This window comes from Abramis brama, assembly GCF_963993115.1.
Source record: "Abramis brama genome assembly, chromosome: 18".
Taxonomy (NCBI): Eukaryota; Metazoa; Chordata; class Actinopteri; order Cypriniformes; family Leuciscidae; genus Abramis; species Abramis brama.
Genome location: NC_139980.1, coordinates 21,378,555 through 21,394,588, shown reverse-complemented (window position 1 = coordinate 21,394,588; position 16,034 = coordinate 21,378,555). Strand labels below are relative to the sequence as shown.

General features: G+C 45.5%; 1 protein-coding gene across 3 annotated transcripts in view; it reads right to left on the bottom strand.

Annotated features, from left to right (window-relative positions):
• Positions 1-16,034, bottom strand: part of tshr (thyroid stimulating hormone receptor) — a 66,159-nt gene that overhangs the window by 31,468 nt on the left and 18,657 nt on the right. The window lies entirely within an intron of this gene.

Genomic DNA, 16,034 nt, shown 5'->3' with positions numbered 1-16,034 from the left:
CTCATTGGCTGCTCTGCGGCAACTGCATAAGCCTATCGAGCGAGGCCTGTGGTGACGTCAGGCCAATGAGGGCGCTTCGCGCCCTCCTCGCCACTTCCCGCCGAAACGGGCGTGGCTTAGTCCTATAAAAGGAGCTCGAAAAGGCTGATTCACTGATTTTATTCATCGCCGAAGCGAACCAGAGTGAACCGTACGCACGGCCAGAAAACGCAGTACTCGTTCCCTCTTCTAGAGAGAACCGAGGTTACGTTAGTAACCGAGTACGTTCTCTTACGAGAGGTCTCTCGTACTGCGTTGAAAACGCTAGGGGAACCAGTGCAAAACGCCGTGCGTACTGTGATTAATCACCCATAAACCTGGAACCCAGGATTTATCAAGCATAAATCACTAGAGGGACTCACAGAGAGTCCTGGAACAGAAAAGGGAACCCTTCTGCCCTTATATGGTGACGTCCACTGACGCAGTAACATGACATCACATAGACAAGGCGGGGAGCCTGAACTAATGTGGGAATATGTGGGTCTTACGCAATACTGCCCAAATGATAGCCGGTAGCGCACTGCGCTCGCGGCCTCAGCGACCTAATCAGACCACTGATTTGATTAAACTGACAATAGCTTAGCCTGTAGAGCGGGGACCTCTAGGTTATAAAACCTAATAAATGTAGACGGCGAGGCCCAGCCTGCCGCCATACATATGTCTTGTAAGGAAATCCCACTAGACCAAGCCCACGATGAGGCAACGCCTCTCGTGGAATGCGCTCTGACACCCAACGGGCATTGAAGACCCTTGGCAGTGTAAGCTAGCGCTATAGCATCGACTATCCATCTGGACAGGCTTTGTTTCGAAACAGCCATTCCCTTGGAACGTCCACTGAACGAGACAAATAGCTGCTCAGTCTGTCTAAAGACAGAAGAGCGAGACACATAAGCTCTCAGGGTCCTTACAGGGCAGAGAAAACTTGAGTCCCCTTCCTCGTCTGACACCGGCAGGGCAGACAGGGAGATAACCTGAGCCCGAAACGGTGTGTTGAGGGATTTTGGCACATAACCGTGCCTAGGTTTGAGTATGACTCTCGAGTCACCTGGCCCAAACTCTAAGCACGGCGCGCTCACCGAGAGCGCGTGCAGGTCACCTACGCGCTTAACTGAAGCGAGAGCCAACAGAAACACTGTCTTGAATGACAGATGTTTGAGGCTAGCCGTTTGGATGGGCTCGAAAGGGGCACCTTTCATGGCCTCCAAAACTGTAGAGAGGTCCCACATAGGGACTGAAGGAGGTCTGGGAGGATTCAGCCTCCTCGCTCCTCTGAGGAAGCGGATGACTAGATCGTTCCTCCCTAATGACTGACCAAGCGTTGTTTCAGAGAACGCTGTAATAGCCGCCACATAGACTTTGAGCGTGGAAGGGGCTCTGCCCTTATCCAACAGCTCCTGTAGGAAGGAGAGAACCTCCGTCACCTCACAATCGAGGGGTGAAAAACCCCGAGCTGTGCACCAGCTGGAGAATACTGACCACTTTGAGGCGTAAAGCCGTCTGGTTGACGGTGCTCTAGCCTGAGTGATAGTGTCTAGCACCCTTACTGAGAGATCAGCGGGTACCCGTTGAGCGCCCACACGTGGAGGGACCACAACTCCGGGTGCGGATGCCAAATCGAACCCCTGGCCTGCGAGAGGAGGTCCCTCCTCAATGGCACTGGCCACGGGGCAGTGTCTGCTAGCTGCATCAGGACTGGAAACCACGGCTGGTTCATCCAGAGCGGCGCTACGAGCAGCACTGAGCATTTCGTTTCCCTGATCCGTTCTAACACCTGAGGCAGGAGGGAGACGGGGGGAAAAGCATAGAGCGGACAGCGCGGCCACGTTCGGGACAGCGCGCTCTCCCTCTTGGAAAAGAACGCGGGGCAGTGAGCGTTTTCGTGGGACGCGAACAGGTCCACCTCCGCTCTGCCGAATCTCTCCCACAACAGCCGGACTGTTTGCGGGTGTAGAGACCATTCGCTCGTAGGAATGTTGTTCCTGGACAGTCTGTCTGGACCCAGATTCTGGATCCCTGGCACATGCACTGCTCTCAGCGAGCGCAAGTTGCGCTGAGCCCATAAAAGGAGGCGTTCCGCCAGCCTGTACAGGTTTAAGGATGTGAGACCGCCCTGGCGATTTATATAGGACACCACAGACATGTTGTCCGAACGGACTAAGACGTGTTGGTCCTTGATTTGGGGACGAAAACGCGTCAGCGCGTTGTCCACTGCCATCATTTCAAGGCAGTTGATATGTTGGAGCTTTTCGCGTTCTGACCACAGGCCGAAAAACGCTCTGCCCTCGAGCAGCGCTCCCCATCCCGATGTGGAGGCGTCTGTCGACACCACTAACACTCTCGAGGAAGTCCCCAGGCTTACACCTGATTGGTACCAGTCGCTCGACTTCCAGGGCTTTAGAGCTTTCACACAGCTCTGATTGACCCTGAGACGCAGCCAACCGGATGCCCACGCTCTGCGCGGTACCCGCTCTTTCAACCAGAACTGCAGAGGGCGCATGCGGAGCAAGCCCAGCTGGAGAACTGATGATGCTGAGGCCATAAGACCTAGCATCCTCTGAAATTTCCTGAGCGTGACGGTCGCGCCGCAGCGAAAAAGTTTCGCCGTGCGCTGAATGTCTAGCACGCGCTGTGGTGACAGCCGCGCTATCATAGACTGTGAGTCCAGAACTGTGCCCAGAAACGAAGTCGTTTGACTGGGGTTCAGCGAACTCTTCGTCCAGTTGACTCTGAGACCAAGATTCTCGAGGTGATCGAGTAAAATGGTCCTGTGCTCCACGAGCTCTGATCGCGATTGAGCTAGAATCAGCCAGTCGTCCAAATAGTTCAGCACTCGCATGCCTCTGAGTCTGAGAGGCGCGAGCGCTGCGTCCATGCACTTCGTAAATGTACGGGGTGCCAGGGATAAGCCGAACGGCAGGACTGTATACTGGTATGCCTGGCCCTCGAAAGCGAACCTCAAGTATCGCCTGTGACGCGACGCTATCTGTATTTGAAAATACGCGTCCTTCAGATCTATCGACATGAACCAGTCTCCTCTGCGAATTTGCGCGAGGATTTTCCTGGTCGTGAGCATTCTGAAACTGCGTTTCATTAATGCTTTGTTCAGCCGTCTTAGATCCAGTATGGGTCTGAAACCCCCGTCTTTTTTGGGAACCAGAAAATATCTGCTGTACAGCCCCTCTTCGCTTTGAGCCTGAGACACAGGCTCTATAGCCCCTTTGCTCAACAGTTTTGATATTTCGGCGCGAAGTAGGTGTGCTACTTCTGAATTCACCGTAGTCTCGACGCGCGCTGTGAAGCGGCGAAGACGTCGATAAAACTGTAGCGAGTAGCCTTTCTTTATAATGCCTAGCACCCATTCCGAAACCCCTGGAAGCGCTGCCCATGCGTCCGCATGGATGGCTAAGGGCTGGATGCGAAGCGCGCTCTGTTCGCTGGGCGACAGAGGTGCTTCGGTGTGCTGCAGCATAGGCGGGATGCCCGCGAGACTCGGGGCGGGGGGCGCGCTGATCACAGCGGGCAGAGCGCTCGTCCTCAACCCGACTACGGTGCTTAACCGAGTGAGGGAGGGCTGAGCGGGTCCCGGAGGACTCATGGTGTCTGTGAGTAAGTGTGGGCACGGGGAAGCGGGCACATTTACTGCTTTGGATGCACTGTCTGCCTGGGCAGAGCGAGCGCGCACAGGTTTCGTTTTTACAGAAACCCTGTGACATGTGTGACATAGCGTTTGTGGGCACTGGGAAGTGGGCACGTTTACTATGTTGTTTGCGCGATCGACCTGAGTCGATTTTATGGGTGCGCGCCCTGTGTGAAGGGCTGTGCTTGTGTGTAGGGATGGGCACATAGGAGTGGACATCAGCGCTACATTTATTGCACCATCGGCCGTGGCCGGAATACCAGAAAATACACTCTTTACAGGATTTATCTGGGTAGCCGTAAAAACGGCTTTTGTGTGCAGGCAAGCGGGCAACTGTACGGGCTTGCGCGTTGCAGAAGACGCTGAGACAGTTGCAATTCCTGGGACTGAAACAGCGGCGCGCTTGGGTGAGAGTCCGGCCGCAGCGGGACTCACACACCGGCGCTTTCCTAGGCACGCTAGGATGTCTTCGGGGCTTCCGGTTTCACCACAATCCTCGGCCGCGGCCCACGGGGAGCGGGGCGACGGTTGGCAGAGCGAGAGCGGGGCCTCGAGCTGCGTTGCTGTCGGTGTTGCGACGAAGCAGCAGGAGGGGGAGGCTGTGGCTGAGAGCTCCGTGGGGCCGGTTTAGCACGGCTCGCTGAAGAGCTAGAGCGCTTCGGGAGGAAGTGCTTAAAGGCTTGAGACGCTTTCTGGACCTCGGCGAATCTCTCTACGAACTCGTTGACAGAGGATCCGAAGAGGCCGGCAGAAGATAGTGGGGCGTCGAGGAACGCGGTGCGCTCAGAATCAGCCATATCTGAGAGCGTTAGCCACAGATGTCTCTCAGCTACAGTGGCGGAAGCCATACACCGTCCCATGGCCTGTGCAGCGGACTTAGTAGCGCGGAGAGAAAGATCCGAAGCGCTCCTTAAGTCCGAGAGGCAGATCGCGTCAGGTCCCATCTCATCCAGTCGACGGAGAAGATCTCCCTGAAAGATCTGCAGTGTAGCCATGGTGTGTAGTGCAGACGCGGCTTGCCCAGCGGCGGAGAAGATTCGCGCGAGCAGCGTCGACGTCATGCGGCAGGCTTTGGATGGCAACACCGGTTTCGTCCGCCGTCCAGCAGAGGGCGGGCAAAGATGGGTCGCTATCGCCTGTTCCACCGGCGGAAGCGAATGGTAGCCTCTGTTTTTAGCATCGTCTAGCGTAGCGAATGCTGGTGAGACAGACGAACGTGTTCGAGCTGAGAAGGGAGCGCTCCAAGCCTTCGCAACTTCTTCATGAAGCTCAGGAAGAAAGGGGGCAGGCTTGGATTCCGGAGAAGTGCGCTCACCAGGGAGAAAGCTACCATCCAGTCGAGTCCGAGAAGGGGGCTCCGGAGCGGACCACTCAAGGCCGAGGCTCGCCGCGGCCAGCGAGAGTACACGCATCAGCTCCCTCTCGATGTTAGCTCTTCTGTTAGGTGTATGGGCAGGAAGCGCGAGATCCGCAGAGCTCGCCCAGTCTTCACTGCCCGAGGCTAACAGAGAGCACGAGTCATCATCCCCCGACGCGGCTTTAGAATCAGCTTCCTCTGCTGAAGCGGCGGCAGACAGCGGTCGCTGAGCACCAGGAAGTGATCCAGGCGAAACCGGTGAAGCAGGCGGGCGAACCGGCGAGCTTAGTCGGGTTGGAGAAGGCTCCGGGACCCGCTGAGAGCGGCGCTTCTTACGGCGCGGCAGTACAGCGGGAGATGCAGGCTCGGAGAATACTGCCAGGCGAGTCCTCAGAGTCACCATAGGCATAAGCTCGCAGTGAGGGCAGCCGCCGTCAGCGAGCGCGAGCGCTGCATGGTCTTCACCCAGGCAGGAGACACAGATGACGTGACGGTCTCCCTCGCTGAGTGGGGCTCGGCACGAGCCGCATTTAGAAGGCATCTTGAAAAAGACGCGAGCTCTTTTACGAGTGTATGTCGCAGGGCGAACACACACACACACAGAGAGTAAACAGAAAAAGGATATGGGCGCCGGAAAGCGCAGCAGGAACGGCAGTCGAAGGCGGCGTAGGCCAGCAGCTTCCGTGAGTGACTCGTCCCGCTGAAGTGCTTCTCAGACGACGCGTTGCTTCCTCTCGTGATCCAACGATGCGTGAGCTTCGCTGAAGAGATGAAAAATCAGTGAATCAGCCTTTTCGAGCTCCTTTTATAGGACTAAGCCACGCCCGTTTCGGCGGGAAGTGGCGAGGAGGGCGCGAAGCGCCCTCATTGGCCTGACGTCACCACAGGCCTCGCTCGATAGGCTTATGCAGTTGCCGCAGAGCAGCCAATGAGCGAGCGAGCCGTCTCGCCCATGGCTGCGTGCTGCTGCAATGCGCTTTACATTATTTCAAAATTAAAGGATAATTTTTTGCTTCAGTATTTCGTGAAAAAGAGTTTTTCCCCAGCGTTTTCAACGCAGTACGAGAGACCTCTCGTAAGAGAACCAAATATATTCCTACTAATTGCTTATTATTTCTATTTTCCACATTTCCAAGTCTCCACTCTGTTTCAAATTAGAATAAAGCTGTTTACGAGGACTATTTAGTTTAAGCACACATTTAAGCTAAGCTATTAAAAACACATGGTGTACATTATAGTCTCTGGGTTCACAGCATCCCATACACCAATATTTGGAAAACATCAACAATTAAGAAAAGATTAATCACTGTCTGATCAACAGAGTTTTTAGTATGAAGATAAAGGTTGGGATCATGATATTTTGCTAGTATTACAGCACACCGTATGTTAGGATGTACCAGCGGCCAGAGGTGTAAATGACGTGACAAAGGGCAGAAATAGGACAGTCCAGAGTGGTTTTAATTCCAAAAGGTGCAAAAATATCAATATCCAATAGCAATAGTGAAGTAATAGAAAAAACAGATTATCAAATATTATAATAACAAAGAAAATAAATCAAAATGGTTTACAACACACGAATGTAAGTTGGCTATGCCAATGTAGTGATGTTACATTTGACACTGAAGCTTCAAAGCGCGAATCGAGTTTGTGCCGGTGTGGTGAACAAATGAGTCCTACTCTGTCTATGGTCCTACTGAAGAGATGAGTCCGAGCTTAGGACCCCATTACCCTGAGCTTGCGCTGATTATTACGATAAAAAATAATTACATAATTATAATTGCTGTGAATACGGTAAGGCAGTATCAGGGCAGTATAAGCTCAGGTAAAGCTCAGCTAGCACGATCATCAGATAACGTTAGCTGTATGCTATGCTACTATCTAAGCTAACTAAAAAACACACTAACAATGAGAAATGTTTAATTTCACAATCTATAGCTTCGGTTACATACTAGTATATGAAACGTATACGTTAAAATACATTAATGACTTGTTATAACATAGCACAAACGTCTTCTATAATAAAGTGATTTTGTATGATTTGTAACCAGGCACTAAACCGATTACTCATAAAATGCGCTTTGAACCAATCAGATTGCTTGGGTCCTAAGCTCGGACTCATCTCTTCAGTAAGACTCATTTGTTCACCACACCGGAGCGCGTATTGTTTGCAGAGAAACACGTGATCAACGAAAAACGAAGCCTCACTTTCTTTCCAGTCACGTGAATGCTTCACTTTGCGTGTCGGACAGTTTGAACCCAGAACACTACTCTTAGTGCAGCAGATTAATGGCATATTTCAAGAGAATCGTTCAAATTGGTATAAAAGCATGAAATTTGGCACGGGTACTCTCTAAGGGTCACTTTTTGGGAAAAAGGCGTTGGCCACCCAAAAATTCAACATGGCGGCCATTTTTTCAAGATGGCCGCTATATCTGTCAAGTGCTCATTATGACAATTGTTCAAACAGTGATGTAGGCATAACATTTTGTGAAAATACTCTCTTCAGAATGTTTTTTTGGAAAACGGTGCTTGTCCCTCAAAAATTCAAGTTGGCTACCATTTTTCAAGATGGCCGCCATTTCTCTTGAATCCTTACATCTTTTTTTTTCAAATGGTGATGCTATCATGAAATTTGGTACAAATATTCTTCAAGGAACATTATCATGGACAAGGTGTGTGCCGCTCAAATTCAAGATGGCGACCATTTTCAAGATGGCCACCATTTCTGTCAGAGCTCAATTTAATGTGTTAAGGAAGGTTTTGTTTAATAGAGTGAACATCATTACACAACCAGGGCACACTGGTGACTTCACTGCTGTGGAACTCAGCATGGGGTTCAGTGTCAGCTGATCTAGTTTTACTTACACTGTAGTTCTTGACTAGTAGTAATAGTATAGCTAAGTTTAGTGTCCCAAATGCTGTCTAACAGCCCCTCATCAATTAGCTAGTAATAGATGTAGTTAGATAGCCGCACCTGAATTGACAGGTTGTGCCAGCGCGGGAGAGCCGAGCATGTTTCTCAACATGATGGCTATAAAATGATTGCCACCAACATTCCACTCTTTCACAAGATGAACAAAATGCCAATGACCCTGGACCTGGAATGACTGGATGAAGGTGGTATAGAAGCTACTTTGAGAAGGAACCAAGTGAAGTATCACTACAATTGTCGACTTTGGTTCAACAACACAAAGTTACTTCGTGCCCAGAAGCAACAATCCGATGCTCAATGTAGTGAGACAGATGAAGGCCAAACAAAGCATCGCAGAACCATGATGCAGAAAAGTCTAGATGATCAGGTTTGCTTTCTTTGTGATAACATATCTCCTGAATCTGACCTACGTCAGGTAATGACACTGCAACTGAATGACAGACTACATGAATGTGCACAAACACTGAATGATGCTAAATTATTGTCTCAACTAAGTGGTGCTGATGCCATTGCACAGGAGCTGAAATACCATCATTTGTGTCTCATTCATCTAGAGAGAAACTCCACCTCAGAAGGCTTGAGAAAGAGTCACAGAGTGAAATGATTCAACCAGCCATCTTTCCTATGGCTCTTTCTGAACTGGTCACCTATATTGTTGAAACCAGTCTCAAATCTGATGGTCCTTCCGCCTTCCGTCTTGCAGATACAGTGGGGAGAACAAGTAATCACTGCTGATTTTGCAGGTTTTCCCACTTACAAAGCATGTAGAAGTCTGTAATTTTTATCATAGGTACTCTTCAACTGTGAGTGATGGAATCTAAAACAAAAATCCAGAAAATTGCATTGTATGATTTTTAAGTAATTAATTTGCATTTTATTGCAAGACATAAGTATTTGATACATCAGAAAAGCAGAACTTAATATTTGGTACAGAAACCTTTGTTTGCAATTACAGAGATCATATGTTTCCTGTAGTTCCTGACCAGGTTTGCACACACTGCAGCAGGGATTTTGGCACACTCCTCCATACAGACCTTCTCCAGATCCTTCAGGTTTCGGGGCTGTCGCTGGGCAATACGGACTTTCAGCTCCCTCCAAAGATTTTCTATTGGGTTCAGATCTGGAGACTGGCTAGTCCACTCCAGGACCTTGAGATGCTTCTTACGGAGCCACTCCTTAGTTGCCCTGGCTGTGTGTTTCGGATCGTTGTCATGCTGGAAGACCCAGCCATGACCCATCTTCAATGCTCTTACTGAGGGAAGGAGGTTGTTGGCCAAGATCTCACGATACATGGCCCCATCCATCCTCCCCTCAATACGGTGCAGTCGTCCTTTGCAGAAAAGCATCGCCAAAGAATGATGTTTCCACCTCCATGCTTCACGGTTGGGATGGTGTTCTTGGAGTTGTACTCATCATTCTTCTTCCTCCAAACACGGCGAGTGGAGTTTAGACCAAAAAGCTCTATTTTTGTCTCATCAGACCACATGACCTTCTCCCATTCCTCCTCTGGATCATCCAGATGGTCATTGGCAAACTTCACACAGGCCTGGACATGCGCTGGCTTGAGCAGGGGGACCTTGCGTGCGCTGCAGGATTTTAATCCATGATGGCGTAGTGTGTTACTAATGGTTTTCTTTGAGACTGTGGTCCCAGCTCTCTTCAGGTCATTGACCAGGTCCTGCCGTGTAGTTCTGGGCTGATCCCTCACCTTCCTCATGATCATTGATGCCCCACGAGGTGAGATATTGCATGGTGCCCCAGACCGAGGGAGATTGACCGTCATCTTGAACTTCTTCCATTTTCTAATAATTGCGCCAACAGTTGCCTTCTCACCAAGCTGCTTGCCTATTGTCCTGTAGCCCATTACACAGCTCTCTGGTCTTGGCCATTGTGGAGAGGTTGGAGTCTGTTTGATTGAGTGTGTGGACAGGTGTCTTTTATACAGGTAACAAGTTCAAACAGGTGCAGTTAATACAGGTAATGAGTGGAGAACAGGAGGGCTTCTTAAAGAAAAACTAACAGGTCTGTGAGAGCCGGAATTCTTACTGGTTGGTAGGTGATCAAATACTTATGTCATGCAATAAAATGCAAATTAATTATTTAAAAATCATACAATGTGATTTTCTGGATTTTTGTTTTAGATTCCATCTCTCACAGTGTACCTATGATAAAAATTACAGACCTCTACATGCTTTGTAAGTAGGAAAACCTTCAAAATCAGCAGTGTATCAAATACTTGTTCTCCCCACTGTATGTGCAACCTGTACCAGCAGTGTATCCTTTTTCTAACAGTGGCACTTCCTCTCTGTGGACTACACCTTGCCGTGGTGGAGAGGCTTGTGTACTCCAATGAACCTGAGACCTATGCCGGCGGGGATTTTATATCCCTGGCAAGTTTAACTAAGCTGGACAGGTCAAAGGAGAGGAGGCAGACAAAGCAGACATTATGACTATTTGACAGAAATGGTGGCCATCTTGAAAATGGTGGCCATCCTGAATTTTTGAGTGGCACATACCTTTTTCCAAAAGAGTGTTCATTGAAGAGTATTTCTGCCTAATTTTATGCTTGCATCACCATTTGAACACTTGAAATAATTAATATTCGACAGGAATGGTGGCCATCTTTAAAAATGGCGGCCATCTTGAATTTTTGAGGGACAAGCATCTTTCTCTATTAACATGTCCTTTAGAGAGTATTTGTATCAAATTTTATGCTTGGATCACTGTTTGAATAATTGATATAATAAGCATTGAATAGCAATGGCATTTTGAAAAATGGCCGCCATATTGAATTTTTGAGTGGCCAACGCTTTTTTCCAAAATAGTGGCCCTTAGAGAGTATCTGTGCCAAATTTCATGCTTCTATACCAAAGTGAACGATTTTTTTTACTAATCTGCTGCACTATCTACAGGTTTTTGGAAGTCCATTTACTAACATTTTTTTTTTTTTTTTTTATAAAAATAATCCTATAGCCTATGTTACATGATCATATATTCTGACACATAAACAGCATAGAAATAATTAGACAAACATTTACATCAAGCAACTAAATGGTTGGTATTTTTATAATTAGTATTAATATAATTGTTACATTTAATTTATTGCCACACTTTAATATGTGAATATACAGAAAACTGAACATTTAGTATTGTCAGGCTTTTATTTGTGCATAATGGATAAAACAACGGCACTGCGCACTCAGCTGCTCATAAACATGGCTGCTATAAATTTGACATGCCACAAGATGGCGCTGTTTTCGACACACTTGATGCTTCAAATCTTTTCCTGAAACATTCAGGGGAAAGCCTCAGTGCTTCATGAGGCTTCATTCGCCCATCCCTAGGCCAATGTACAAGACCACAAATACAAACAAGATTCAACCAGAGAATGTCTAATAAGGGGAGAACTTCCACTTTCAGTAAACTTCCGGCTTCTGAACTGGTTGCAGTTCCATATGAGGGCGCTCACAGGACGAGTGCAGAATAAATGGAGGTCTATGGAGCTAAACCCCTCAAAATCCACTTTTCTCAGGATATAATTTTTTGTCTAGTAATTTGAATGTTGTATTCGAAAGGAGATGCAAAGAAATTACACATTGCTGGGTGTTAGATTTTTTATACCCCTCAAAATCCACTTTTCTCAGGATATAATTTTTTGTCTAGTAATTTGAATGTTGTTTTCGAAAGGAGATGCAAAGAAATTACACATTGCTGGGTGTTAGATTTTTTAGAGTCACTTATTTGCTTTAAAAAGTCTTTTAAAATGTCAATGACGTCATACACATTGTACGACCAGAGATACTGCTTTACAGCAATCCTTCAGTCACTTTGGTGCTTTCGCGCTCTGCACTTTCTTTTCTCTCGAGGCATCGACAACACAGCTGACACAGGTAAATACACATGCTAGAAGAGTTTTTGTTTTGTTGTTTTAAAAGACCACGCCGAAAATACACACACACACACAATGCCATTAAGCGGTATCTCTGGTCGTAATCAGTCCTTCACTGACCAATCAGCGTTCATTAGCAGAATGCTAGCGTGTTATGGGCAACAACAACTCAACCTGTAAGAAATCGAAAGGACATAAGTACTCGTTCATTCAACTTTCGCCCTATAACCCATGTTGAACTTGCAAAACCTACAATCAAATCTGAGATTTCTCAACGGCAATCGGGTGAAAGAGACAAATTTAGCCGTCTAGCACCATAGACTCCCATTCATTTCACACTCATGGGCGATCGCCCCCAGTGGAACTCTAGTGGAACTACAACCAAAATTCGGTACAATAGGACTTAATAGGGAGTGGCCAGGCTCTCCGTAGACGGGCTCTGATTCAACCTCTCCACACCAACCTTCTCCCCTAAAATGGCTACCTCTTTTATGGGCCTTAACTCCTCCTATTTTTGGAAAATACCATTTTAGGGAGAAACCTATAAATTACAAACAGGTGACAAGACATAAACAAACAAACAAACTGTCATGACATTTCAACTCTAAATCATACATCATTTATATCTAGTACAATTTAAAGGGCTCAAAACAATAAAGACAAAACATATAAGAAGAAAACTTACATACTAGGTTCCCTCCCTCCCCCATGAGGTCAGAACCATCCCATGAGCACATGCTAGTTTAAATATGGCTACTTTCCTTGTGTACTGGTTTGGCAAGTGAGGGGCGCACCAGAAGGTATGTGTAGCTGTTTGAAATGCATGAAGTTAACTTGCTAACTGAATGAAGTTAAATAACACAATGGATGTACAATAACATCGTGACCAAGAAAATCTAAAGACCATCTAAAGACCTAAATCCATATTAAACCCATTATTTACTGAAAATCTTATCTTGCTTATCCATAGTTCTCATATCGCAATTGAATTTGACGCATTAAGATGCATTGAACCAGGTCAGTGATGATAAACACCATTGGTTGTTGCATGTGTCATAACCAATCACATCACAGTATTGTTGAATATAAAGTGCAAGTAAGATTTGAGATACACTGGAGAGGAAGATCATCAGCAAATTTAACTTTGGTTCATTTTGGTCTGTTTTTGACACAGCTATCATATGGTTTCAGAAGTGCATGAGTCGTATGGGTTAATTTTAATGCCACTGGAGCTTGACAGAGTCCATCTAGATAATATACTTTCATTGCATGTAAAAGAGCCCAAAGGAGATTCTCCAAAACCTTTTCTTTTGTCTTCCACAGACAGTCATGCGGTTTTGAAACATAGTTTCATAGTACAACACTCTTGAAACAGAGTATGATGATTTAAAAAAAAAAAAACTATTCCTTTAAAGTCACAGGTTTACTTTTTTCATAGAAATAGTGTTTATATAGGTCACAAAGTAGGAATAGGTTATATGTTAGAATCTGTTAGAATATATGTTAGAATCAAGTTTGGCAAAGCCTGAAGGCATTCCTAGTTAAGAATAAAAGTATAATAGCCAAATGTTGCGCTCATGCCATGTTGTAACTACCGTAGTCTCGAGATGACAACAGGTGACGTTCTATTCGGAGCTGTTCACTTCCTCGGACTGGGAATTATGCGTTTTAGTGGTAACACTATTAACAACTAAATGAACCTGCAGTGATCAAGTGGTACAGCAGTCACGTGGTTCAGACAATTCCCCCATCTTACAAGCTGTAATTACGAGCTCTACAAGGACGTGAAAGATTTTTAAAAGTTACAAATCTCGTAATTAGGTAATTACAACATGACGTAAACGCACCTAAAGGCCTGTGGGAATGTGTATGTATATATATATATATATATATATATATATATATATATATATATATATATATATTGTAATTAAGTGCAGGTATAACTAGACAGGAAAAAACTTGGATAGAGCTTCATAGAGGTCTTGAGGCAATTAAATTGTGATTCTGGTTACTGCCTGTTTTCTCCTTGAGTAAATGGAGCAGGTCTTTGAAGTGGTAAGTTTAAACAAAATCGTGTGGATTTAACTGTGGCCAAATCAAGCAAATATCTCTCCTGTTTTCACTATAGACAGGAAAATGCTGCCTCTTTAGCTTGTTTATGCAGACTACAGCTACAACTTTAAATGTCATAAAAAACATAATTAATCATGTTGTCAAGTTATTGTTGTTTATAAAATTATATAAAGAAACTACTATATGGTATGATGTTCCCTTGTCAAAAATGGGCACTCATGGGTGTTTAAACAATTGGCTAATTCACAGCACATAGCTGGAACAGGTAGATAAAGGAAAAAGGAGAAAAGACTACTCTGACAAAATAAACAAACTCTATGACAGTGAACAGACGGTTACTTTACACCGCACTCCTGGTCGGCTTACCTCAACCTCAATCCAAATAATTGCACCACATTACAGTGAACATATGTGTGCCATTCCATGGCTTTAAGAAAAGCACTCCCTCAATTTGCCTCTGAAAGGAGCAAAACCTTAAAAGCAAACTAAGAAAATGAGGTGGTTTGGAGAGAAGTAAACCGACACATTTGATGAAGCTGTTATATAAAGGATTGATTGATTGAAGAAGAACTGATTTTCATGACGTTCGGATTTATTTGCGGCTAACGAATGTGCATTCTTATGTAATACCATATCAATGTATCCTGTAACACCAACATTTTTATCTTGTTGTGACCCACAACAATACATCTACAGCATGAAACAAACATTCTGACAACCAAAAGAATGCCTCCTTGAAACCTTCAACCAATGAATAAAATACATACATCAACCAATGCAGTCAGATTCTCTAACTAATGACTTATGAACGGGTTCTTCAAATGAATCAAACATATAGGGGTTGGACAATGAAACTGAAACACCTGATTTTAGACCACAATAATTTATTAGTAGGGTGTAGTAGGGCCTCCTTTCGCTGACAATACAGTATCAGTTCATCTTGGGAATGACAGATACAAGTCCTTCACAGTGGTCAGAGGTATTTTGAGCCATTCCTGTTCAAACCATTCTGTCATAAGTCTTGCTGTGTGTATTTGTGCATTTTCATGCTGATACATGGCACCCCCTTCAGGGTACAATGTTTGAACCATTAGGTGCACATGGTCCTGCAGAATGGTTCGGTAGATCTTGGCAGTGACACGGCCAACAAGCACAGTAGAGAATGCCATGATATTGCAGGCCACACCATCACTGATCCACCCCTCTGCTTCACTCTGGGCAGCAACAGTCCGGGTGTTAAGTCTCGTTGGGACTTCTCCACACCGTAACTCCCACGGATGTGGGAAAGACAGTGAAGGTGGACTCATCAGAGAACAATACACATTTCACATTGTCCACAGCCCAAGATTTGCACTGCTGGCACCAATGAAACTGACATTCGTTGAGGTGCACATTTATTTCTGCAGTGAGGGCAGCTCTGTTTTTTTTTATATATTTTTTTAAATCTGTGTTAGTACCTGGACATCCCTTTCAGACATATTCCTCTTGCATCGACAGTTACTCCCGTTGGATGTGGTTTGTCCTATACATGTTGGTATGCCGACATTACCCTGGACACCATAGCTCTCAATTCAGCACAAAGAATTGCTGTCCTGGTCACAGATGAGCCACATAGCACCAACAATTTATCCTTTTTTTAAACTCTATTTTTTAAACCTTTATTTATATAGTGCTTTTTACAATACAGATTGTTTCAAAGCAGCTTTACAGCGATAACAGGAAAATAATGCAACAAAGTTTGTTCCGGCTATACAGCAGATATAGAAGAAAATAGTGTAGTCAATCTTAAGTAAGTTCAGTTATGGCTCATTTTTGTTGTAAAAAGTTATTAATTTAGTTAATTTATCTACTGTATACAGCCACTCCTGAGAAAACAGTGATGTCATCGTCCAGCTCAGTTCAATACTCATATAGTGGTGTCAATGCAGGCAGATCAATAAATATTGTTAAATATTAAGTGTGTATCTATCTATGTCAAATTTATTTATATAACACTTTATACAGATTGTTTTAAAGTCCCCCTGTAGTCAATGATTTTATCCCTTTATTTCTTTTTAAAAAATTCTTCATGCCTTAAAATAGCTTGATTTGTTGACGGACGATC